The sequence below is a fragment of the Miscanthus floridulus genome, chromosome 18 (genome assembly GCF_019320115.1).
Source record: "Miscanthus floridulus cultivar M001 chromosome 18, ASM1932011v1, whole genome shotgun sequence".
In the NCBI taxonomy this organism is placed as follows: Eukaryota; Viridiplantae; Streptophyta; class Magnoliopsida; order Poales; family Poaceae; genus Miscanthus; species Miscanthus floridulus.
This window is the reverse complement of record NC_089597.1, coordinates 126,078,184-126,105,379: the sequence shown is the minus strand read 5'-3', so window position 1 is coordinate 126,105,379 and position 27,196 is coordinate 126,078,184. Positions and strand designations below refer to the sequence as shown.

The 27,196-nt window shown below is 49.8% G+C and overlaps 3 pseudogenes; all 3 read right to left on the bottom strand.

Annotated features, from left to right (window-relative positions):
- Window positions 1-17,894: 17,894 nt before the first annotated feature.
- LOC136524615 (probable glutathione S-transferase) lies at window positions 17,895-19,038 on the bottom strand (annotated as a pseudogene).
- Window positions 19,039-21,011: 1,973 nt separating this feature from the next.
- On the bottom strand, window positions 21,012-21,827 carry LOC136519673 (probable glutathione S-transferase; annotated as a pseudogene).
- A 2,295-nt stretch (window positions 21,828-24,122) lies between these two features.
- Window positions 24,123-24,803, bottom strand: LOC136524614 (probable glutathione S-transferase pseudogene; annotated as a pseudogene).
- Between the last annotated feature and the right edge of the window lie 2,393 nt (window positions 24,804-27,196).

Below are 27,196 nucleotides of genomic sequence, written 5' to 3'. Positions count from 1 at the left end.
GCGTATCGACATTGCCGAATAAACTTTGCTTCAATTAATTTAGTTATTTCGGCCTTAATGTCAGGAAGTACATTAGGGTTGCATCGGCGCGCTGGCTGCTGATGTGGCCGAAATCCAGATTTGATAGGTAACCGATGTTCAACTATCGATCGGTCTAATCCAGGCATCTCAGTATAATCCCAAGCAAAACAATCTTTATACTCTTTTAACAAATCTGTTATTCGCTGCTTACACTTGGAATCTAACTTAGCACTAATAAAAGTAGGTCTTGACCTATCACCATTACCGATATCTACTTCTACTAAATCATCTGCCGATGTGAACCCTTGACCTAATTTTCCATCATCGGCAAACCTATCCATTAAAACTCCTCTTCAGAACCGACTGCTTGGATCGGTGGAATTTCATAATCAGCAACTCTAAGGAACTCTTTTTCCCAAGCTTCTCCTGATATGCATTTAGTTTGCTCATAAGTATCTGATTCTGCCGATGCGATGATATAAGAAGAATCACCAGGGACGACCTCAATCTTATCCCCAATCCACTGTACGAGGCATTGATGCATTGTAGAAGGAACACAACAATTAGCATGAATCCAATCCCTCCCTAGAAGCAGATTATATGCACCCTTGCCGTTGATAACAAAGAACGTCGTTGGCAAGGTTTTGCTGCCGATGGTCAATTCAACGCACACTGCCCCTTTAGCCGGTGACACATTGCCTTCAAAATCTTTCAACATCATATCGGTTTTGGTCAAGTCTTGATCTCCCTTACCAAGTTTCCGATACATCACGTAAGGCATAATATTAATCGCAGCCCCTCCATCAATAAGTACCTTAGACACAGGCTGCCCATCAACTCTGCCCTTCACAAATAAAGCCTTAAGATGCTGTCTCTCGTCATCGGTAGGTTTCTCAAAAACAGCCATCATTGGATCTAGTGTTAACTGAGCTACTTGATCAGAGAGAACAACTTCTTCCTCATTATCAGATAGTGCCAAAAACTCCATCGGCAACATGAATACCATATTAACATCCGCCGATGGACCCTTATTTTTGTGTTTTACCTGCCACTGCTGATGACCAGGCCTTTCATTGGAGGAATTTTCCTCTTGGTATAAATCCTCCTGACGCTCATGTTGCATCCTCCTTCTCTGCGTCTTTGTCAGACCCTCTAGGCACCATCGAGGAAACTTGGTTTTCCAAACCGGCTGATAACAAGTCCTAGTTGGTTCTACACGACGTATATTAGGGTCCCTGTAGAATATTTCCTCATCGGGAACTCTTGCGTTTGCCATCTCCTCAAGCTCCTCTTGATTCCTTGGAAAATATCCAGCGCGTTTACCAAGCCTCTCATGTACACTAAGTCTGCCCCCCAGCCGATCATGCACTGATGCTCTGCCTCTGATCGGCTCATTGATAGACAGACCCTGATTACCAAGTTGAAACCTCCTTTCTGAGCGATTGACTCCGTAATAACCATTACACTCAGGGCAATTTTCAACAGTTGGCAATTTAATACCTTCTTCCCAGCAATGGATGAAAAACGGACATCTCCAATGATCTTTATGTCGATTCCATTCTTCCTGACGTCTCATTTCTTGCTGTTGTCGATATCGGTCATTATGTTGACGCCAACCCTCCTGCTGCCTTCGATGAGTAATCACAATGCCAGGTCGAGGAGGATTTTTGGAACTACTGCTTTCTCCTAGCAAACCCTTACTCTTTGCATCATCGGTAGTTATCCGATGTTGGGGGTCCACTGACGCGTTTTTCTCAGCAGCCTCTGATGTCAATACCTTGGTCTTTCCTTTGGCATCCAACATATTTGCTGGAAAAGGGTGTTGATCAATTTTCATCGGCTTCTGGGCCTTGGAAGTACCAAACTTAATTCTCCCAGATTCAATAGCCGATTGTAACTGTTGCCTGAATACCTTGCACTCATTTGTACTGTGTGAAGTTGCATTGTGCCATTTGCAGTACAAAATCTTCTTCAACTCTTCTGCCGATGGGATCACATGATTAGGTGACAGCTTAATTTGGCCCTCTTGAAGCAGAAGATCAAATATTTTATCGGCCTTGGTGATATCAAAGGTAAACTTTTCTAGCTCTTTTTGACCAAATGGACATGATATCGGCTTTTTATTCTTAACCCACTCAGCTAAACCGATAACTGGTTCTTCATCAGAGTCAGAATCTCCTACTTCTTCAACAAATGATACCTTTTTACTCCAGTTCTTTTTAGGTTCAAAAACCCTAGTATCTTGATCAGAGATCCTTTGCACAAGATGACTGAGGCTTTCAAACTCCTGAGAAGCATATCTGTCTTTAAGATGTGGCAATAACCCTTGGAAAGCCAGATCGGCAAGCTGCCGATCATCCAGCACCAGGCTGTAGCACTTATTTTTTACATCTCGTAGCCTTTGTACAAAGCTCTCTACCGATTCATCATTACGCTGTCTCAATTTTACTAAATCGGTAAGCTTCTTTTCATGGATTCCAGCAAAGAAATACTTATGGAATTGTTTTTCTAGATCAACCCAAGTAATAATAGAATTTGGTGGTAATGAAATGAACCATGTAAATGCTGATCCAGACAAAGATGATGAAAATAATCGAACTCTTAATTCATCTCTGTTAGCTGCCTCTCCATATTGAATAATGAAGCGATTGACATGTTCCATTGTTGATGTATCATCTTGCCCAGAGAATTTAGTGAAATCCGGTACCTTGTACCGATTTGGGAGAGGAATTAAATCGTATGCAGGAGGGTATGGAGTCCGATAAGAATAAGTATTGACCTTGGGCTTTATCCCAAACTTGTCCTTCACAATTTCTGCTATCTTATCGGCCCAAAAAGCATCAGCCTCCTGCTGACGAACTGGTTGAATTTCTACAGGAGGTGCCTGCTGACATCCCTCCACATATCTTTGTAGCCCACGATCTCCAGCAATCGGCATATTTGCCATTACTTGTGGTCCATTAGCCTGTTGGAAAGGATTCATCGGCTGGGCTACCGATGCTTGATTCTGGAAACCAGCTTGCATATGACCTTGTTGAATCCCTGCAACCTGCTGATTTCGCTGAACTGTATGTTGAACAGGTAACTGTCCTGACCAATCATTATTAGAACTCATCGGTACAAAACTTACCGATGGCTGGTAATTTGCTGATATTGTTGGATAATTATAACTGGTTTGAGGCATGAACTGAACCCCAGTTTGACTCATAGCAGGGGCTTTCTGCTGCATCGGCAGTAAGCTCGCCGATGGACTTGAATTGAATGTTTGAACCATAGGCATCTGGAAACCTCCTGGAGTTGGTTGCACAGAAGTAGTTGCGGCATATTGAGGCACTTGAGCCATCGGCGAAACGACCGATGGTATAGGCGCTCTTCCTACTGCATCAAACACTTGAGGTAATCTAGGATTGAAAGCAGATGACTCTGGAGGCATGCCATATCCCCACCAATTAGTAGGAATCTGGCTATTCTGAGACACAGGGCCTGACATAGCTGATGCCGATAGATCTGTATTAAGCTGAACTCGCCCTCCTAGTAGTACCTGATCTGATTGTATCGGTGTAGATTGAATATTAGGTGAGCCTGCCAATACTGGAGGGGAAGTAACTTCTGTACCCACAACAGCCGAAGGAGCCGATGGAGTTTTGACAGATGCCGGCTCTGGTTGATGATAGGCAGGCCCAACGTAATGTGGTGCCGCTTGTCCTTCTTTGAGAGTTCGAACCACAGCATTATGAACAGTATTAGACAGCACATTGGAATGATTAATCAAAGCATGATTCACTGCAGAATTAACCATCTCTTGAAGTTTACCAGGATTGGAGTCAAAGGTAACCTGCCGAGGCAACGGCAAATCTTGCTTCTGGATGACTTGTCCACTCTTGTTCAAGCTAAACGATCTCAGACAAAGCTGCTTGTATTCTTCTACAGCCTTTTCCATAGCCTGCCTCTGTTCTTCCTTGAGATCTTCTTCTGATACTGCGATAATGTTCCTTGAATCGATCTCGGGATTGAACATATTGATTGATTGGTCCCACCGGGCGTGCCAAAAGATGTGTTGATGCAAAAGTGATCTGCAAACACAAAGGGCTAATACCCGAATCGATATCCAAAGCATGCTAGTCGATTTGACCTGCTAATCGACAAGGATGAAGATACGAACACTTTGGTCCTGACAACAGCGATACGCCCGGAAGTCACGGCCAAGAGGTGCTCACGCGGAACTCGAGAATCACCGAAGGTCGCACTAAAACGATGTAGCTCGCCGAATCAATGAGAACTCGTAAAAAAGGAAAAATATGCAAATTGACGAAGTCGCCGAAAAGTAAGTAGATGCAAATAGGAGTAAAAATTGGTTTTGATATTGATTGATATATCTATTACATTGCCCCTTACTCCATATTTATACCCTGATCTAAAGAGACACAACCAAACACAACTAGGACACCAATCCCATATCTAAGGAAACACGTGACTCTTACATGAATCATACCCTAACAAATATAGAAAAGGAAATCAACTCCTATCTATTTCCCTGTCCGCCTCAATTACGATGGAAATCTCACCGTCCTCCTTCCCATCGGCATACTCCCTATTTCATCGGCAGTAGTCTTCAAGTCTTCCTTCATCGGCATACTCCCTGTTTCATCGGCAGTAGTCTTCAAGCCTTCCTTCATCGGCATACTCCATGTTTCATCGGCAGTAGTCCTCAAGCCTCCCTTCATCGGCATCGACAATAACACCTCCAACCTCATCGGCAACGCCAGAGTCCAAATCAACCTTTCCATCGACCATCACCAGCTATCGGCAACCATCTTTACAAACTGGCTTTCATCGGCTATCAAAGTATTCAATAACTTTCCCCTTGCCGATTAGTCCACTCCGATTATTTTGACACGTGCAAAAAACGGTGTCAACACCAGCCTTGCTCCACACGCCTTCTAGTTCCCATGATTCCTGTTGGGAGAATTCGGGGTCGGGGTCCGGTGTAGCGCCGTGGCCAAGGCTCTCTGACTTGGAGGACCTGAGGGGTCGGGAAGAGGGCCCCCCCGCTTCCTCGGGTCCACAGCGCGGTGACGGAGTATCCGTCGTTCGTGGAGATAGCAAATCCGCTCTTGGAGTGTAGCGGTTGTCGTATATCTTCGTTGGGTTCCGTGTCCCAGAGCTGAAGGCGGCGCCTACAACTCTACAGAGTGAGGTGCACATACCTGTAATACCTTTGGGCTCTGCGGCGCCCGGAAGGGTCTAAAGCGTCAGTCCTGTCATTCCCTGGCAGTTCTTTTCCTGTCAGGGTGCAGGGTATGGTTGTTGGAGCCATGGTTGACCCGAACGTCTTGTCTCGTCCTGTACCCATCGTTATGAGGGATAGATATCGATCAGGGCGAGGCTCGTTCTGGGCTATCGGATGAGACGGAGGCCAGTCCCTATCTCTTGGGCGAGACTAACCCTATCCCTCCGGGATCGGGCGAGGCGGAATCTATCCCTTAGCCTTCGGGCGAGACCGAGCCCGCCCTATAGGCGTCGGGCGAGACGGAGATTAGCCTTGAGCCTTTGGGGCGAGGCAGGGTTATCCCACAAAGGCGTCGGGTGAGGCTGACCCCACCCCTCCAGGATCGGGCGAGATGGAACTCATCCCTCAGCCCTCGGGCGAGACCGAGCCCGTCCTCAAGGCGTCGGGCGAGACAGAGTTTATCCCTCGGTCCTCGGGCGAGACCGAGCCCATCCCAAGGGTGTCGGGCGAGGCGGAACCGAACTCCTGTCATTCGAACAAAGGATGACATGGCGCCCTTATGCGTCCAGAAGTTTTTTACGTTCGGTGGTTATCGGTTCCACCTTCTGGGGTACCCCGGTATTAGGTCCCCGACAACGTCACTACTTCAAGTCTCACCCAGTGACTGTGGTATTATCTTTCCCCCTAGGGGAGATAGTTCATAACCGGGAGGCCTCGGGCAGGATAGCCAAGTGGGCCGTCGAGCTTATGGGGGAAACCTTGACTTTTGCGCCCCAAAAAGCGATCAAGTCTCAGGTCTTGGCCGATTTCGTGGCTAAGTGGACAGACACCCAGCTGCCACCTGCTCAAATTTAGACCGAATGTTGGACCCTGTATTTTGACGGATCCCTAATGAAGACTGGGGCAGGCGTGGGTCCGCTCTTCATCTAGCCCCTCAGAGTACACATACGCTACATGGTGCGGCTCCACTTCACCACCTCCAACAACGTGGCCGAGTACGAGGCCCTCATCAATGGTTTGCAAGTCGCCATCGAACTTGGGGCACGGCGTCTCGATGTCCGAGGCGACTCGCAGCTCGTCGTGGATCAAGTGATGAAGGAGTCAAATTGCCTCGACCCCAAAATGGAGGCTTACTACAAGTTGGTACGTCGCCTAGAAGACAAGTTCGACGGCCTCAAACTAAACCACGTCGCGCGGAAGTACAACGAGGCCACCGATGAGCTGGCAAAGATGGCCTCGACACGGGCCCTGGTCCCCCCGAACGTCTTCGCTAGAGACCTCCACAAACCTTCCATTGACTACACCTCGACGATAGAGGAGGGCCCACCTATGGGACCCATGGCGAAGCTCGACGCCCCCTCTACTGCTGAGACCCCTTTGATCGAGCCCGAGGTCATGGAAGTCAACACCGAGCCTCCACAGACTGATCAGGACGCGGATTGGCGAATCCCGTTCCTCGATTGGCTTGATCGAGGGGAGCTTCCTAGCGACAGGACCAAAGCACGACGGCTTGCACGCCGAGCCAAGACCTACGCCCTCCATAATGACGAATTGTACAGGCGAAGTCCCTCAGGTGTCCTCCAATGATGTATCACTGCCGAGGCAGGCCGAGCCCTGCTTTGGGACTTGCACGTAGGCGCCTGCGGGCACCATGCGGCGCCTCGGACGCTCGTGGGGAACGCTTTCTACCAAGGGTTCTTCTGGCCAACAGTGGTGGCCGATGCCATGAAGCTAGTATGCACCTACGATGGATGCCAGTACTACGCTCGACAGACACACCTCTCGGCCCAAGCCCTCCAAACCATCCCCATCACATGGCCATTCGCCGTGTGGGGGCTGGACATGGTTGGGCCTCTATAGAAGGCACCTGGGGGCTATACCCATCTGCTGGTAGCCATCGACAAATTCTCCAAGTGGATTGAGGCTCGCCCAATCACCCAAATCAAATCTGAGCAAGCAGTGCTGTTCTTTACGGATATCATCCACAGGTTTGGAATCCCGAATACCATCATCACCGACAATGGGACGTAATTCACCAGCCACAAATTCCTAACGTTCTGTGATGACCACCACATCCGTGTGGCCTGGTCGGCCGCAGGACATCCCAGGACAAATGGCCAAGTAGAACGTGCAAACGGCATGATCCTACAAGGTCTCAAACCTAGAATATACAACCGGTTGAAGAAATTCGGCAAGAAATGGCTTGCCGAACTCCCGTCGGTCATCTGAAGCCTGAGGAATACACCAAGCCAAGCCACGGGGTTCACACCGTTCTTCCTAGTCTATGGTGTCGAGGCTATCCTCCCCACCGACTTGGAGTATGGTTCCCCGAGGCTACAGGCCTACAGCGAGCAAAGCAACCGCACCACCCGAGAGGACGCCCTCGATCAACTAGAGGAAGCCCGAGACGTCGCGCTACTACACTCGACCAAATACCAGCAGAGCCTACGGCGCTATCAGGCCCAACACATCCGAGGCCGAGACTTGAAGGTAGGCGACCTGGTGTTGAGGCTAGCACAGAGCAACAAGGGCCACCATAAGCTGACCCCACCATGGGAAGGACCATACATCATCGCCCAAGTACTGAAGCCTAGGACCTACAAGCTGGCCAACGAGAAGGGCGAAGTCTTCACCAACGCTTGGAACATAGAACAGCTATGTCGCTTTTATCCCTAAATTTCCAAGCATTGTATATGTCGTTTCTCGAAATACAATTAAAAAGCGTTCTTTAGTTGGTTTGATTTCTCGAGAAACCCCCCGAGCCCGTCGTAGGTCTTAGAAATACAGTAACACGGCAAGGGAGACTTGGCTCTACCTCGATAGAACCAAGCCTCCCTTGGGGGCTAGATGGGGGACTCCCCCTAGGTCCCACGCACCATTCTTCAGTCGTTTTTCGCAAAAATTCCTATGCCAAGACTCTAGCATGCTCTGATGAATCGGTTGTAAAAACCCCTCGGACCAAGGTCTGTTTCCTAAGCAAGAGGCCGGCAGAGTCATGAGACGGCCTACGCCTCCGGGCTACGGCACTCCCTCACTACCTCTCACCCAAGGGACGGCTAAGGCCCCAAGGGGGTGTTTTGCAAGCGAAATCTGATCAGGAGCAATAGAGGGCAGAGGCTCGGAAACATGAGAAAAACAACTGAGAAACACAAATACTTTAAAAATAAAGGCCCCGACGGCCACAAGCGTTACGATACAAAAATAACTCCTACTCTATTTTTACATGGCCCTCGGGGCCCGGATCAAGGCTCAGGGCCTTCAGCACCGGTAGATGGTAGGGGAGGAACCACCTCCTCTTCGAAGAGCGTCGCCAGCACCGTGCCAGGGCCTTCCGCCGCCTCCATCAGCTTCGTGACCGCCGCGTGAGCCTCCTCCTCATCATCAGGCAGGACATACCTATCACTGATGGCCGGGAGGTCGACGCTAACATAGTGAGAAGAGATGACGGCCAGCGCGCGCTTGACACCCATGTGCAGCGCTCCTCGGAGCCGCTTGCACATCTAGTTGCTCAGCACAAACAAACGGCTCCCTAGGGAGCTGCCTGACTGAACCCCTTCAACCTCCAAGGCCTCGCGAGCAGAAAGGGCAGCATGTTTTAGCGCCTCGTGCTCCCCGATCTCGGTCTCGAGCACCGTCTGCACCGCGCTAGAAGCCTCAGCTGCCCGAGTAACCTCCGCCTCTGACTCTACACCACGGAAAATGGAATGAGGACGAGCAAACAACCTAAGTTAGGGGCGGAAGCCCACACAACTCACCCTTGGCCTTCTGCTCCTAGCGTCGGGTCTCGACCTGACAGGCCTCGGCTTTCTCCTTCCAGCGCAGGGCCTCGACCTCCTCCTTCAAGCGCTAGGCCTCGACTCGAGAAGCCTTAGCCACCCCAGAAGCTTCACTCCCTAGCTCTACGTCACACAAGGGAGTCAGGGAGCAAACATAAGGAAAAGAAAACAAAATGAGGGGGTTAAAACTCACCCTCAACCGCCCCCTCCAAACCACAGCCTCGGTTCGTGAGGCCTCAGCTGTAGCAAGGGCCTCATCTAAGGCACCTTTCATTAGCTGGTGCGCCCTCTGTTCCACCCCTAGCTGCCCCGCGAGAGCCACGGCCGAGGCCGTAGCTTCAACGGCTCGGCCCCTGAAGGCATCCCGATCGCTGACCACATGGGGGAGCTCCTCCTCCAACTCCTTGACCCATGCCACCAGAGGGGCGAGCTGCATCTGGGCTATGGCCGCCTCGACCTTCGCGTTGGCACAACGAAGGCGGAGGTCCTCTACCTCCGTGCTCCACGCCGACAGCAGCTCGTTGGCGCCGGCAAGAAGGCCCTTCTGCCGCTGAAGCTGGTCCCTGACGCCCCTCTCCCACCAGAGAAAGACCGACTTCCCAAGGGACCGGGTCTCGAGCTCCTGGGGAGGCAGAACAGGGGTCACTGATTACAACAAAACCAGAAAAAGACAACGTCGCGCGAGAAAGGAAAACGCGAACTTGGGTGACTCCGGGCAGCTCGTCGGACACCACGGATAGGGCCGTCCGTAGCGACCGCTCCGCCAGCTGGCGGTATTGCTCGAAGGTGCCCCAGCGCCCGCCCTCAGCTACGTCCTTGAGGGCGAACAGAGGCTCCCCCTCAGGGTTGTCCCGGCTCCGCCACAGTACCCGTGGGTGATCCCACCCGCGAGGCTCGGGTCGCGCCCGCACGAGGGCTGAGCTTTCCTCGTCCAAGATCGGCGCTGGCTGTTCCACGGCACCGGCATCCTCGACATCGACCACCTCCCGCACCTAGGAAGTATCGTCGGAGGAGATCAGATAGACCTCAGCCTCCCGGGCGCTCTCTTGCAATAACAGCGGCCCCTGAACCAAGGGCGCCACCGAGGCCTCTGCCGCCTTCATCTCTACCTCCTGGACAGATGGCCTTGCCGCCATCACAATGGCCTCAATAGTCTCAGGGGCTCTAGCCTCCGCCATCATGGCCTCGGTGAACACAGAAACACTGACCGCGGCCACTGTGGTCTCGGTGGTCTTGGGCATTGTGGCCTATGTCGCCTCAGCCTCAGAGACCCCAAGGGCCTCGGCCACCAAGGGCACGCCGGCCCCATCCGACTCGTGAGCCTCGCCCTCACGGGGCGTGAGCACTTCCTCCCACGTCTGTGTAGGGGTCGCCTTGGTAGCCCCTCCTTGGGTGACCGGCTCCTTCGGGTCGGCCCTCGCCGACGCCACGCCACGTTGGATGGCGGCTTGTGCCTCCACCACCCAGTGGGCGAAGGAGCTGGGGCTTGCCTTGAGTGCCTTAAGGGGCGCCAAGGGAAGCTCGTCCGCAGGTCGCTTCCAACGAAGGAAAAGTAACCTACAGGGTCAGCGCGAGACCAAAAGGTGAACGGAAGGCACTATGACCCTACCAAAAATACACTTACCTTGAACGGGGTGGCAACCGCTTCACCACAGCAAACCTCATTCGCAACGGCGGAGGCGGCGATAGAGGCATCGCCTCCGTATCCATCGTCGCCGGCCGGTCCTCAATGGACCCCGATGCCCCTTCGGTCCTCTGTGGGGGCGGTGGCATCGCCTCCACCGCCACTTGTTCCACCACGGCCGCCGAACCCACCGGGCTAACAGCGCGTTTGCCCAACGCTCGCGCCTCGAGCGTGTCGGCCACGGCCCCGGAGCGGGCAACCGCCGACCCCGAGCCCGTTTCTCCTCCTCCTCCTAGGAGTGCCGGGCTGCTTGCCAACACCCTGGGCACCACCTCCACTACGTTAGGAAGGTGGTCCAGGGGACCTCGCCCCACCTCGCCCCCGTCATCCCTGTCTGAGGCCTTCGTCGATAGCGATGTCGATGGGGATTCCTCCAATGGGAGACCATCCTTCCGTTGTTGACGGCGGCGCTTATCTAGCTCCTCGCGCGTGAGGATTTGCTTCGTGCGCTTTGCCGCCTTGGCGTCTTTCTGCTTTTTCTGCGTGTCGCCGTGCGCGCTGTTGATCTCCCGCCGCCTCGCGTCCTTAGGAACGGGCGGTGGAGAGGAGCGCACGTCCCTTATCCCCTGCAGGAACGATGGACACGCATAAGGAAACAAGGGGTAGGGGGAGATAGAGGAGGCTCGGAGGCTATAATGGCACACGACTTACCAGCAAGAGGAACCCCCGCGATGGCCGCATCGCCGATAGGGGCCAAGTTGCCGCCCCTCAGCTTCGCCTCTACCGTCTCCCCCACCCGACGAAGAATTTCCTTGTCGGAAAGGGTAGAGGAGGACATCCGAGTGCCCTCAATGGGCTCACCCGGCTTCATCTCGAACAGCCGCCACCACCAAGCCATCAGCGGCAGCACCCTCCAGCGGTGGAAGGCGGCCATGACCATAGCCGCGGTGAGACCGTGGCCTCGCAGCCTCGCCAGCCCCTCTAGAAGCGGCTACAGCTTGGGCTAGTCGTCCTTTAGGACGTCGTACTTCCATCTCTCTGAGCAACTCCCTACAATCTGCCCAGTGTAGGGGGGAAGTCCTCCATCATCGTTGAGAAGGTAGAACCAACTCGTGTACCACCGGCGATTAGATGACGCGAGTTGGGCCAGGATATAGAGGTGCAGGCGGTCCTGGCGCACTTGGAGAGTGCAGCCGCCGGCCCTCGTTGCCTTCCTTGTACCCAACATACCCGTCGGCTTGGTAGTATGCCCCGCCCAGAATAAGTGGAGCCACAATTCCCAATGGGGAGCAATCCCCAAATACCCCTCGCAGACGGCAACAAAGATAGTCGCCTAAGCGATGGAGTTGGGATTGAAGTTGTGGAGCTCCACGCCGTAGTAGTGCGGGAGCGCCCGCATGAACCGATCCGCCGGGACGCCGAGGCCGTGCTCGTGAAAAGAGACGAAGCTCACGACGTAGCCGTCGCGAGGCCTCGGCTCTGGCTCACCGTACGGAGCAATCCACTCCGGCCTGGTGGGGTCTATCACCGGGCGGAGGAGTCCACCATCGACAAGCGACTGAAGCATCTCCTTGGTGACGTCCAACGGATCCCAGGGGTCCGCCTCGACAACGACGATGTCGCCGGCCATGGGTGCGATGGAGGAATCGGGTGCGGCGGTGAGTTTTTCTCTCTCTCCCACGCTCTTGCTTTTTTCTCGCTTTCTCCCTAGGCTCGCTCTTCTCCCCACTTCTTCCCGGCACCCGCTGCTCTAGCGACGGCTCGATGGAGGCAGTGCTAATGCAGGCAAGGTAAGACGAGGAGGGGTGAGACTCTTTGGGTATTTATGCAGGGAGGAGGCAAAATGAACGGGCGACGAAATCGGGGAGGTTTCCCCCCGATCTAGCACAGTTAACCATGAGCCGATTTCGTTGGCCCACGCGCCCACATCTTCCTCATTAAATGCGAGAACTGTTACGTCCCATCCACCATGTCACGCTCGGCCACTATGGCAGCTGGCGTCGTTTTGCCTCCCCAGAAAACCGCCTCAAAAGGCGCGCCACCCGTTGCCGAGCTAACGGGGAAGATATTCCCCCTGGCCTATTCCTTTCATATGAAGGAACCAGGCTTCGAGCCTATTACGGTCCAGTGGTTCGAAGGCTGGGCCCCATGGGGTTTCAACAGCCGCCCTAGGATAACAAAGTCAGGGGCGACCGCGGGCGAGCCTATACGGGGCCAAGACCCAAGCAAGCGAAATACTTGGAATGCCCAAAGTCATGTCCGAGACCGGCAGGAAGGTCTCTGAATGGGATCCCACCGTAGGGAGGCACCGAGCCACCGAGGCCCAGCAAACGGCCTCGGCACCCACTAGAGAAATCCTCTAGTACTCTTGGAGTGTGTCTCTGGACCACTAGCCGTCCCCTAGCGAATGGGGTACGAGCCTCCACTCGGACTCACCCGATAACAGCTCACCGGAGGTGCCACCGCTCGTGCCCACTGAGGGTAGCGAGACACACTCCACCCCTCCTTCCGAGCGAAAAGGAAGCATGAGGGTCGTACAAAAAGTTAGGGGAACCCCTGACAGCCTTCTCGCTCTGTGCAGAGGCTAAGGGGCTCTTCCTGCAACCTTGCCAAGACCCAGCGACCCCGGCTCGCACTCGAAGGGCCTCGGCAAAACAAACCCTCCTTTTGAGCGAAAAGGAAGCGTGAGGGTCATACAAAAAGATAGGGGAGCTCCTGATGGCCCTCTCACCCTGTGCAGAGGCTAGGGGGCTCTTCCTGCAGATAAACCAAGACCCCATGACCCGGGCTTGCGCCCAAAGGGGCCTCGGCAAACAAACCCTCACGCGTGAGGGGTGTATAAAAAGCCAGGGGAACTCCCGATGGCCCTCTCACTCCGTGCAGAGGTTAGGGGCTCTTCCTGCAACCTTGCCGAGTCCAGCGGCTCCGGCTCGCACCAGAATGGGCTCAGCAAATAAAACCTCCATCCGAACGAAAAGGATGTGTGAGGGTCGGATGAAAAAGCCAGGGGACCCATGACCGCCCTCCTGCTCCTGGCGGAGGTTCGAGGGCTCCTCCTGCACCCAAGACAAAGACAAACGGTCTAAGTCCACGATGGAAGTTTCATTACAAATACGATAAAGGGCACCGAGCCTGTTACGGTCTAGGGGTTCGAAGGCTGGGCCTCTAGAGGTTTCGACAGCCGCCCCAGGGCAACAGAGTCAGGGACGACCTTGGGACGAGCCTGCGAATGGCCGAGGCCCAAGCGAACAATCGCTCAGGGCGTCCTAAGTCATGTCTGAGACCGGCAGGGAAGTCTCCGAATAGGATCCCACCATAGGGAGGCACCGAGCCACCGAGGCCCAGCGAACGGCCTCAGCACCCACTAGAGAAACCCTCCGGTACTCTTGGAGTGCGTCTCTGGACCACTAGCCGTCCCCTAGCGAATGGGGTATGGGCCTCCACTCGAACTCACCCGATAACAACTCACCGGAAGTGCCCACGCTCGTGCCCATCAAGGGTAGCATGGCACATTCCACCCCTTCTTTCGAGCAAAAAGGAAGCGTGAGGGTCATACCCAAAGTCAGGGGGACCCCTGACGGACCTCTCGCTCCGTGCGGAGGCTAGAGGGCTTTTCCTGCAGCCTCACCGAGACCCCCGCAACCTGAACTTGCGCTTATGGACTTGGCAAATGCGACAAAAACTACTCGCTCAAACACAAAAATGGAAAAAGCCCCTGGAGGAGTAACTCCACTCCTCTAGGGCCTCAGGGGCTACACCCGGCGAGTGCACTCGCGCGCACCCACCGGAACCTCAAGAAACAAAACCCAATTCCTATGGGAGCAGGTGTAAACCAAGCCTCAGCAAACCCTCAGGGAGAGTGCACGCACTCCCCCTGAGGCTCGAGGGCTACTGTCAGGTACCTTAGAATGGGGTACCCCGAGCAAACATCAAAGGGGTCACTTAAGTCCCATCAAAAAACAAAGCTAGAAGGTAAGTTGTGGGCCCCTCACCTACCACGCCTGAGCCCACTAGGCCCTCCGCCTCGCCTCGAGCCTAGCACAGGAGGTCTCGATGACCTGACGCAATCTCTGCCTCACACGAGGCTCTCCACGGAAGGCCTCGGCAAGGAGTCCGATCTCCATCTCACGTGAGGCTCCGCTCTTCATCTCGCGCAAGGCCTCATTCTCCGTATCGCGTGAGGCCAGCTTATCCATAGTCCGTTGCCCCCGCCTCTATCGGTCTCTCCGACAGCACGTCATGTCTCATTAATACTTCAACCACTCCCGCAATCTCAGCCGGACGAGGGCTCGACGCCATAGAATGGCCAACAGGACATGGGGTCGCATCAGTCCCATACCGGCTGAGACAGGGCACGGCGGGAATTACCGGTCACTGTATCCTGATGCTGTGCCCACGATCCGCGCCCACACTGCACTGTGCCCCACGATCCCCGCCTCAAAAACAACGCGACATGGATGGCCTGGCTCGGTTCATCACCGCCTCCAAGCTAGCACCCTGGATTAACCGCTCTCTCCGGGCCTCAGCACTGTGCACCAAAGTCTCGGCTACCTCAGGATTCATGTCTATCGAGACCCCCCACTGTGGTGCAGCCTCGGCACTGACCGAGCCTCGGCCTCACGCGCCGCCAACCCACAGCGATCCGTGTCCTGGCCGCCGCGCTTGCTCCGAGGTAGCCAAGGAGCTCCCATGACACACAGGTTCGGACGTGACCAGCATGTCGCTCCGGTGCTCCAAGGACGGACCACTCCGACGACCATGCCGCCACAGGAACCGGCCATAGGGCTCGAACACACCGCCCCTGTTGGCACGACGCTATATAGTCAGCACATGTACTGTCCTTGTACTCCCTTTAACTATAAAAGGAGAGGATTTGGGCCACTTAGAGGGGACGGGGGAGAACACCTGGTAACACACGCACGCACACATCCCAGCCGCCTGAGAGCAACGTCTCAAGCAGCCCACACGACACCTCGCTGAGACCTGGGATCAGCTCCCCCTCTCACCCAACTTGTAACCCCCTACTACAAGCACTTCGGTGCAAGGAATACAAGATCGATCTCTCAGACTGGACGTAGGGCATCGATTGCCTGAACCAGTATAAACCTTGTGTCTCTTTGCATCACCATCCAGGATTAGGGGCACGCAGTTCACATTTACTGGTTGGTTGAGGACCCCCCGGTCCGAAACACCGACAAGAGCGTCAAGTCTTACACCCTGCCCCTCGTCGCCTTTTCTTTCACACCACCCGTTGCTCCCTCTACTACTCATGGAAATTTCTTGAGCAATATGCAACACTGAGTACTGCCTCTGTCCAGGAAATAATGCAATTCTAGTATAGTATCGTGGTTTTATATCTTAAGTTCGATCAATTATAAATAAAAATGTATCAATATTTATGATATCAAATAAATATTATTAGATTAATTACAAAATATAATTTTTATAATAAATTATTTTGAAGCCGTAAATATAAATAGTATTTACTAGAAATGTAGTCAAATTTAAACTACTTTTGCTGGTACGCAATACGTAGTTGCATTCTTTTTTTAATATATGAAAATTTAAGACCTACACGACAAAGATGCGAATAGTGTTTTTGTTGCACATGGCAGGGTTAAATCTGATTTGACCACTCATAAATTTCCCAGAGAGAAGATAGAAATACGTGGTGGCTTGAAAAGAGAGAATGGGAAAGAACCAATGGCGTCTTGGTTCGGTGACTATAATTTTTCCCTTATCCAGAAACAATAGACAACCACAAAATAGATTTTGTCCCTGCTTGTTTTAGTTTTTTTTGAACTTTTAGATTCTAGCTTTGCAACCTTTCAAAAAACAAAAACTCCCGTGAGCCAAAAGCCTAAAAGTTTCCTTTGACAAGATGCTGGCTTTTGGTTTCGATGAGTTTTTTTTTTTGCTTTTTGATCTTGAAGGTTCCAAAGCTAACATCCAAAAGCTCCCACGAAGGTCCAAACAAACAGGCCCTTTGACCCATAATTTCTCTTAGGCCTTATTTGGATGCACTCGTATCCATCCCAATCCATGTGGATTGGATTGGATTGAGGTGAAAAATAGTTTAAGTTCCACCCCCAATCCACTTTAATTCTTGTGGATTAAGATGGATACGAGTACATCTAAACAAGCCTTTATAGTATATAGTCAATCTTATAGAATCAATACCACCTTAGAGCCACTTACACAAATCTATTGATGTATGTTTTATGCTGTAGACTTGCACATAATTAGTCATAATTTGATTAATTATTGGTCAAACTTTGTAAAATTTGAGTTTTTCTTTAGTCTAACATGCCTATCATTTCTTGACAGAGGGAGTACGCCGGATCAAAATTCATATGTGCTACTAGATAATACACCGCGCGTTGCTGCGGGAACTCTAAATGTTCCTTCAAAACTGGTTGTGGCTTTTCGATGGTTGTGCCATGGGTTGCTAAGGGGTTTTAAGTGAAACTGAAAACCTATCAATGTTATTGTGTGAAATCTAATAATAAAGTTGTATTTCATTTCTGGGCCAACATGATCTAGCAAGCCAATGCCAATGACGTATGTGTCCTGGATAAATTTCAAGAAGGTCAAAGAATTGAAGTCCACACTGGACCATGATATACGCCGAAAGCATCGATAGAGTTTTCAAATTGATTGACACCAGCTAGGTCCAATTATCTTGAAAGGATCGTCGCTTACACTGCTACCTCAAAGCAACAAATGTCAATAGGACGAACCTACGGAGTACAAAAGATTGAGAATATTTGACAATGACAAATTCACTTGAACTTATCAACACTACTTTTCAGCTAAAAGAACAGTACTTTTCGCTCACAACAAATCAGCATCTGCAGCAGCAGCCGAATTTCAGCGAGCCAAACAGGGCAAAATTTGAAAACATGTGCAGAGGTACTGAACATGCATGGTGCCAAATAATGTAAATAATTTGGAAAATTTTGCTGGAGGACATTGTTAAAATACATAATATGCTGATGGACACTGTAACGAACGATATTTACCCAGTACCATTACAAATTTGAGGTTTTTTTTGCCGTAACAAACCACAGCTAATATTTTTTTATTTCTTAGTTTCGTGGAGAAAGAGAGCAGGAGAAATATTTAAACTACCCTTGTCTTCGGTGTCCGTGGCAACTGCACTTCTGCATAATAACCGGTACTAAAAAATTAAAGCAAGTGTGCTTCTGTTTGGGAGAGATCTACAACTGCATTACGGCGATAACAATGATTATTAAACATACATTATTGACACGACAAGAGAACACATAATGACATGCATGATCGCACAGTGATGTGATGGAGCTGCTACGTACTACTCCTGCCTACTGCACTGCTGCGTTCACCATGGACCTGTACCTCCCTGGCTGGCAGCGAAGAAGGCGACGAGCTGGTCCCTGTCCGGCAGGGACCGCCTGACGACCTCGTGGGAGGTGTACTCCTCGGCCCACCGTCGCAGAGCCGGGTACTAGCCGTCCGCCACGAGGCGCACCCCGGCCACCTCCTCCAGCACGCCGAGCCAGTGCGCCAGCGTGCAGGCGGCGAGGTCGACGAAGCCGAGGTCGTCGCCGCCAAAGAACCTCGTCCGATGGCCTTGGAGCTTCGCGTCCAGCACCGCCAGGGTCGCCTTCGTCTCCGCGGCGAACCGCGCCCGCGCCTCGCCGTCGTCCGCCCACATCGACAGCCACAGTGGCTTCAATCACTTGGTGGCGATGAAGTCGGCCCAGAAGCGCGCGGTGGAGCGGGCGTAGGGGTTGGCCGGCAGGATCCTGACGTCGCCGTGGGAGGCGAAGGCCTCGTCGACGTACTCGACGATGAGGACGGGCTCGCAGACGGCGCGGCCGCCGTGGAGGAGGACCGGGACGGAGCGGTGCACGGGGCTGTGCGTGAGCAGGAGGTCGCTCTTGGCGGAGACGCACCCAACAGCATATCGGCTCCCCGGACGCCGATAGGAACATGTCGGCAATCCTATGGCCGACAAGTCCCTTCAGTCGGCCAGATCGGCCCAATATTCATATCGGCTCCCCGAAGGCCGATAGGCTCCCCCGGCTGACAGGCCCCACCCCGCCTGGTGCTCCAGGGACGCCGGCGCTCGGTGCTACAGGTACGTGTGTTTTTGTTAGTTTAATTTGATTTTGTTAGTTTAATTAGATTACTTAGGTTGTGTTTGGATGTAGACACTGAGGCTTAGGAATTGGTATTGGATAGCACCAAATCCCCGTGTTTGGATGGTTTAGAGTTTGGAACTGTCTCTACGCTTCGCAGTGCGCTCTGTAGGTATGCCAGTCCCGGTACAGAGCGTCAAGTCTTACATCCTGCCCCTCGTCGCCTTTTCTTTCACACCACCCGTTGCTCCCTCTACTACTCATGGAAATTTCTTGAGCAATATGCAACACTGAGTACCGCCTCTGTCCAGGAAATAATGCAATTCTAGTATAGTATCGTGGTTTTATATCTTAAGTTCGATCAATTATAAATAAAAATGTATCAATATTTATGATATCAAATAAATATTATTAGATTAATTACAAAATATAATTTTTATAATAAATTATTTTGAAGCCGTAAATATAAATAGTATTTACTAGAAATATAGTCAAATTTAAACTACTTTTGCTGGTACGCAATACGTAGTTGCATTCTTTTTTTTTAGATATATGAAAATTTAAGACCTACACGACAAAGATGCGAATAGTGTTTTTGTTGCACATGGCAGGGTTAAATCTGATTTGACCACTCATAAATTTCCCAGAGAAAAGATAGAAATACGTGGTGGCCTGAAAAGAGAGAAGGGGAAAGAACCGCAGACGTCTTGGTTCGGTGACTATAATTTTTTCCTTATCCAAAAATAATAGACGACCACAAAATAGATTTTGGCCCTGCTTGTTTTAGTTTTTTTTTTAACTTTTAGATTCTAGCTTTGCAACCTTTCAAAAAACAAAAACTCCCGTGAGCCAAAAGCCTAAAAGTTCCCTTTGACAAGATGCTGGCTTTTGGTTTCGATGAGTTTTTTTAGCTTTTTGATGTTGAAGGTCCCAAAGCTAACATCCAAAAGCTCCCACAAAGGCCCAAACAAACAGATCCTTTGACCCATAATTTCTCTTAGGCCTTATTTGGATGCACTCGTATCCATCCCAATCCATGTGGATTGGATTGGATTGAGGTGGAAAATAGTTTAAGTTTCACCCCCAATCCACTTTAATATTTGTGGATTAAGATGGATACGAGTACATCCAAACAAGCCTTTATAGTATATAGTCAATCTTATAAAATCAATACCACCTTAGAGCCACTTACACAAATCTATTGATGTATATTTTATGCTGTAGACTTGCACATAATTAGTCATAATTTGATTAATTATTGGTCAAACTTTGTAAAATTTGAGTTTTTCTTTAGTCTAACATGCCTATCATTTCTTGACAGAGGGAGTACGCCGGATCAAAATTCATATGTGCTACTAGATAATACACCGCGCGTTGCTGCGGGAACTCTAAATGTTCCTTCAAAACTGGTTGTGGCTTTTCGATGGTTGTGCCATGGGTTGCTAAGGGGTTTTAAGTGAAACTGAAAACCTATCAATGTAATTGTGTGAAATCTAATAATAAAGTTGTATTTCATTTCTGGGCCAACATGATCTAGCAAGCCAATGCCAATGACGTATGTGTCCTGGATAAATTTCAAGAAGGTCAAAGAATTGAAGTCCACACTGGACCATGATATACGCCGAAAGCATCGATAGAGTTTTCAAATTGATTGACACCAGCTAGGTCCAACTATCTTGAAAGGATCGTCGCTTACACTGCTACCTCAAAGCAACAAATGTCAATAGGACGAACCTACGGAGTACAAAAGATTGAGAATATTTGACAATGACAAATTCACTTGAACTTATCAACACTACTTTTCAGCTAAAAAAACAGTGCTTTTCGCTCACAACAAATCAGCATCTGCAGCAGCAGCCGAATTTCAGCGAGCCAAACAGGGCAAAATTTGAAAACATGTGCAGAGGTACTGAACATGCATGGTGCCAAATAATGTAAATAATTTGGAAAATTTTGCTGGAGGACATTGTTAAAATACATAATATGCTGATGGACACCGCAACGAACGATATTTGCCCAGTACCATTACAAATTTGAGGTTTTTTTTGCCGTAACAAACCACAGCTAATATTTTTTTATTTCTTAGTTCCGTGGAGAAAGAGAGCAGGAGAAATATTTAAACTACCCTTGTCCTCGGTGTCCGTGGCAACTGCACTTCTGCATAATAACCGGTACTAAAAAATTAAAGCAAGTGTGCTTCTGTTTGGGAGAGATCTACAACTGCATTACGGCGATAACAATGATTATTAAACATACATTATTGACACGACAAGAGAACACATAATGACATGCATGATCGCACAGTGATGTGATGGAGCTGCTACGTACTACTCCTGCCTACTGCACTGCTGCGTTCACCATGGACCTGTACCTCCCTGGCTGGCAGCGAAGAAGGCGACGAGCTGGTCCCTGTCCGGCAGGGACCGCCTGACGACCTCGTGGGAGGTGTACTCCTCGGCCCACCGTCGCAGAGCCGGGTACTAGCCGTCCGCCACGAGGCGCACCCCGGCCACCTCCTCCAGCACGCCGAGCCAGTGCGCCAGCGTGCAGGCGGCGAGGTCGACGAAGCCGAGGTCGTCGCCGCCAAAGAACCTCGTCCGATGGCCTTGGAGCTTCGCGTCCAGCACCGCCAGGGTCGCCTTCGTCTCCGCGGCGAACCGCGCCCGCGCCTCGCCGTCGTCCGCCCACATCGACAGCCACAGCGGCTTCAATCACTTGGTGGCGATGAAGTCGGCCCAGAAGCGCGCGGTGGAGCGGGCGTAGGGGTTGGCCGGCAGGATCCTGACGTCGCCGTGGGAGGCGAAGGCCTCGTCGACGTACTCGACGATGAGGACGGGCTCGCAGACGGCGCGGCCGCCGTGGAGGAGGACCGGGACGGAGCGGTGCACGGGGCTGTGCGTGAGCAGGAGGTCGCTCTTGGCGGAGACGCACCCAACAGCATATCGGCTCCCCGGAGGCCGATGGGTACATGTCGGCAATCCTATAGCCGACAGGTCCCCTTCAGTCGGCCAGATCGGCCCAATATTCATATCGGCTCCCCGAAGGCCGATAGGCTCCCCTGGCTGCCCCACCCCGCCTGGTGCTCCAGGGGCGCCGGCGCTCGGTGCTACAGGTACGTGTGTTTTTGTTAGTTTAATTTGATTTTGTTAGTTTAATTAGATTAATTAGGTTGTGTTTGGATGTAGACACTGAGGCTTAGAAATTGGTATTGGATAGCACCAAATCCCCGTGTTTTGATGGTTTAGAGTTTGGAACTGTCTCTACGCTTCGCAGTGCGCTCTGTAGGTGTGCCAGTCCCGGTACAGAGCGTCAAGTCTTACATCCGGCCTCTCGTCGCCTTTTCTTTCACACCACCCGTTGCTCCCTCTACTACTCATGGAAATTTCTTGAGCAATATGCAACACTGAGTACCGCCTCTGTCCAAGAAATAATGCAATTCTAGTATAGTATCGTGGTTTTATATCTTAAGTTCGATCAATTATAAATAAAAATGTATCAATATTTATGATATCAAATAAATATTATTAGATTAATTACAAAATATAATTTTTATAATAAATTATTTTGAAGCCGTAAATATAAATAGTATTTACTAGAAATATAGTCAAATTTAAACTACTTTTGCTGGTACGCAATACGTAGTTGCATTCTTTTTTTTAGATATATGAAAATTTAAGACCTACACGACAAAGATGCGAATAGTGTTTTGTTGCACATGGCAGGGTTAAATCTGATTTGACCACTCATAAATTTCCCAGAGAGAAGATAGAAATACGTGGTGGCTTGAAAAGAGAGAAGGGGAAAGAACCGCTCACGTCTTGGTTCGGTGACTATAATTTTTCCCTTATCCAAAAATAATAGACGACCACAAAATAGATTTTGGCCCTGCTTGTTTTAGTTTTTTTTTTAACTTTTAGATTCTAGCTTTGCAACCTTTCAAAAAACAAAAACTCCCGTGAGCCAAAAGCCTAAAAGTTCCCTTTGACAAGATGCTGGCTTTTGGTTTCGAGGAGTTTTTTTGGCTTTTTGATGTTGAAGGTCCCAAAGCTAACATCCAAAAGCTCCCACAAAGGCCCAAACAAACAGGTCCTTTGACCCATAATTTCTCTTAGGCCTTATTTGGATGCACTCGTATCCATCCCAATCCATGTGGATTGGAGTGGATTGAGATGGAAAATAGTTTAAGTTTCACCCACAATCCACTTTAATACTTGTGGATTAAGATGGATACGAGTACATCCAAACAAGCCTTTATAGTATATAGTCAATCTTATAGAATCAATACCACCTTAGAGCCACTTACACAAATCTATTGATGTATGTTTTATGCTGTAGACTTGCACATAATTAGTCATAATTTGATTAATTATTGGTCAAACTTTGTAAAATTTGAGTTTTTCTTTAGTCTAACATGCCTATCATTTCTTGACAGAGGGAGTACGCCGGATCAAAATTCATATGTGCTACTAGATAATACACCGCGCGTTGCTGCGGGAACTCTAAATGTTCCTTCAAAACTGGTTGTGGCTTTTCGATGGTTGTGCCATGGGTTGCTAAGGGGTTTTAAGTGAAACTGAAAACCTATCAATGTAATTGTGTGAAATCTAATAATAAAGTTGTATTTTATTTCTGGGCCAACATGATCTAGCAAGCCAATGCCAATGACGTATGTATCCTGGATAAATTTCAAGAAGGTCAAAGAATTGAAGTCCACACTAGACCATGATACACGCCGAAAGCATCGATAGAGTTTTCAAATTGATTGACACCAGCTAGGTCCAATTATCTTGAAAGGATCGTCGCTTACACTGCTACCTCAAAGCAACAAATGTCAATAGGACGAACCTACGGAGTACAAAAGATTGAGAATATTTGACAATGACAAATTCACTTGAACTTATCAACACTACTTTTCAGCTAAAAGAACAGTGATTTTCACTCACAACAAATCAGCATCTGCAGCAGCAGCCGAATTTCAGCGAGCCAAACAGGGCAAAATTTGAAAACATGTGCAGAGGTACTGAACATGCATGGTGCCAAATAATGTAAATAATTTGGAAAATTTTGCTGGAGGACATTGTTAAAATACATAATATGCTGATGGACACCGCAACGAACGATATTTGCCCAGTACCATTACAAATTTGAGGTTTTTTTTGCCGTAACAAACCACAGCTAATATTTTTTTATTTCTTAGTTTCGTGGAGAAAGAGAGCAGGAGAAATATTTAAACTACCCTTGTCTTCGGTGTCCGTGGCAACTGCACTTCTGCATAATAACCGGTACTAAAAAATTAAAGCAAGTGTGCTTCTGTTTGGGAGAGATCTACAACTGCATTACGGCGATAACAATGATTATTAAACATACATTATTGACACGACAAGAGAACACATAATGACATGCATGATCGCACAGTGATGTGATGGAGCTGCTACGTACTACTCCTGCCTACTGCACTGCTGCGTTCACCATGGACCTGTACCTCCCTGGCTGGCAGCGAAGAAGGCGACGAGCTGGTCCCTGTCCGGCAGGGACCGCCTGACGACCTCGTGGGAGGTGTACTCCTCGGCCCACCGTCGCAGAGCCGGGTACTAGCCGTCCGCCACGAGGCGCACCCCGGCCACCTCCTCCAGCACGCCGAGCCAGTGCGCCAGCGTGCAGGCGGCGAGGTCGACGAAGCCGAGGTCGTCGCCGCCAAAGAACCTCGTCCGATGGCCTTGGAGCTTCGCGTCCAGCACCGCCAGGGTCGCCTTCGTCTCCGCGGCGAACCGCGCCCGCGCCTCGCCGTCGTCCGCCCACATCGACAGCCACAGCGGCTTCAATCACTTGGTGGCGATGAAGTCGGCCCAGAAGCGCGCGGTGGAGCGGGCGTAGGGGTTGGCCGGCAGGATCCTGACGTCGCCGTGGGAGGCGAAGGCCTCGTCGACGTACTCGACGATGAGGACGGGCTCGCAGACGGCGCGGCCGCCGTGGAGGAGGACCGGGACGGAGCGGTGCACGGGGCTGTGCGTGAGCAGGAGGTCGCTCATGGGGGACACGCACCCAACAGCATATCGGCTCCCCGGAGGCCGATAGGTACATGTCGGCAATCCTATGGCCGACAGGTCCCCTTCAGTTGACCAGATTGGCCCAATATTCATATCGGCTCCCCGAAGGCCGATAGGCTCCCCTGGCTGACAGGCCCCACCCCGCCTGGTGCTCCAGGGACGCCGGCGCTCGGTGCTACAGGTACGTGTGTTTTTCTTAGTTTAATTTGATTTTGTTAGTTTAATTAGATTACTTAGGTTGTGTTTGGATGTAGACACTGAGGCTTAGAAATTGGTATTGGATAGCACCAAATTCCCGTGTTTGGATGGTTTAGAGTTTGGAACTGTCTCTACGCTTCGCAGTGCGCTCTGTAGGTGTGCCAGTCCCGGTACATAGCGTCAAGTCTTACACCCTGCCCCTCGTCGCCTTTTCTTTCACACCACCCGTTGCTCCCTCTACCACTCATGGAAATTTCTTGAGCAATATGCAACACTGAGTACCGCCTCTGTCCAGGAAATAATGCAATTCTAGTATAGTATCGTGGTTTTATATCTTAAGTTCGATCAATTATAAATAAAAATGTATCAATATTTATGATATCAAATAAATATTATTAGATTAATTACAAAATATAATTTTTATAATAAATTATTTTGAAGCCGTAAATATAAATAGTATTTACTAGAAATATAGTCAAATTTAAACTACTTTTGCTGGTACGCAATACGTAGTTGCATTCTTTTTTTTAGATATATGAAAATTTAAGACCTACACGACAAAGATGTGAATAGTGTTTTGTTGCACATGGCAGGGTTAAATCTGATTTGACCACTCATAAATTTCCCAGAGAGAAGATAGAAATACGTGGTGGCTTGAAAAGAGAGAAGGGGAAAGAACCGCTGACGTCTTGGTTTGGTGACTATAATTTTTCCCTTATCCAAAAATAATAGACGACCACAAAATAGATTTTGGCCCTGCTTGTTTTAGTTTTTTTTAACTTTTAGATTCTAGCTTTGCAACCTTTCAAAAAACAAAAACTCCCGTGAGCCAAAAGCCTAAAAGTTTCCTTTGACAAGATGCTGGCTTTTGGTTTCGAGGAGTTTTTTTTTGGCTTTTTGATGTTGAAGGTCCCAAAGCTAACATCCAAAAGCTCCCACAAAGGCCCAAACAAACAGGCCCTTTGACTCATAATTTCTCTTAGGCCTTATTTGAATGCACTCGTATCCATCCCAATCCATGTGGATTGGAGTGGATTGAGGTGGAAAATAGTTTAAGTTTCACCCACAATCCACTTTAATACTTGTGGATTAAGATGGATACGAGTACATCCAAACAAGCCTTTATAGTATATAGTCAATCTTATAGAATTAATACCACCTTAGAGCCACTTACACAAATCTATTGATGTATGTTTTATGCTCTAGACTTGCACATAATTACTCATAATTTGATTAATTATTGGGCAAACTTTGTAAAATTTGAGTTTTTCTTTAGTCTAACATGCCTATTATTTCTTGACAGAGGGAGTACGCCGGATCAAAATTCATATGTGCTACTAGATAATACACCGCGCGTTGCTGCGGGAACTCTAAATATTCCTTCAAAACTAGTTGTGGCATTTCGATGGTTGTGCCATGGGTTGCTAAGGGGTTTTAAGTGAAACTGAAAACCTATCAATGTAATTGTGTGAAATCTAATAATAAAGTTGCATTTCATTTTTGGGCCAACATGATCTTGCAAGCCAATGCCAATGACGTATGTATCCTGGATAAATTTCAAGAAGGTCAAAGAATTGAAGTCCACACTGGACCATGATACACGCCGAAAGCATCGATAGAGGTTGAAGGACCGGAAACGGCGACCAGAGGGGGGGTGAATGGGAGCCTCAAATTTCTTTCGAAATCTTCGACCACTGTCCCAATATCAATCCCCAAAAACCATACACGAAAGACTTGGTGACCACGACCCAAGAGAAAGGTGGATGCTCCCTCAGAACACAGCGGGTCACCACAGAGCAAACGGATCACAGATCGAGGCCCAAATGAGCAAACTCCCAAAATAAAACAGCACTGCTCCTGCAAATATCGGACACGTCCGGTATTATATCGGACACGTCCGGTATTTTCGGACACGTCCGGTATGATCTCGGACACGTCCGGGATTTTCAGCAGCAAACTAACCAAAAGAGAAAAATCCGAAACCCCATCAAACGGTGTCCAAAAATCATGAAATTTTAACCATAGCTCTTTAGACACCAAGGGAAGATCTCCACAAAATTTCAGCTCAAAACTCCAAAGTGAGAAATATCGGACACGTCCGGTATGATATCGGACACGTCCGGTATGAACGAGCAGTTTCTTGGGATAAATTAAATCAAGCCATAACTTGATCAAAT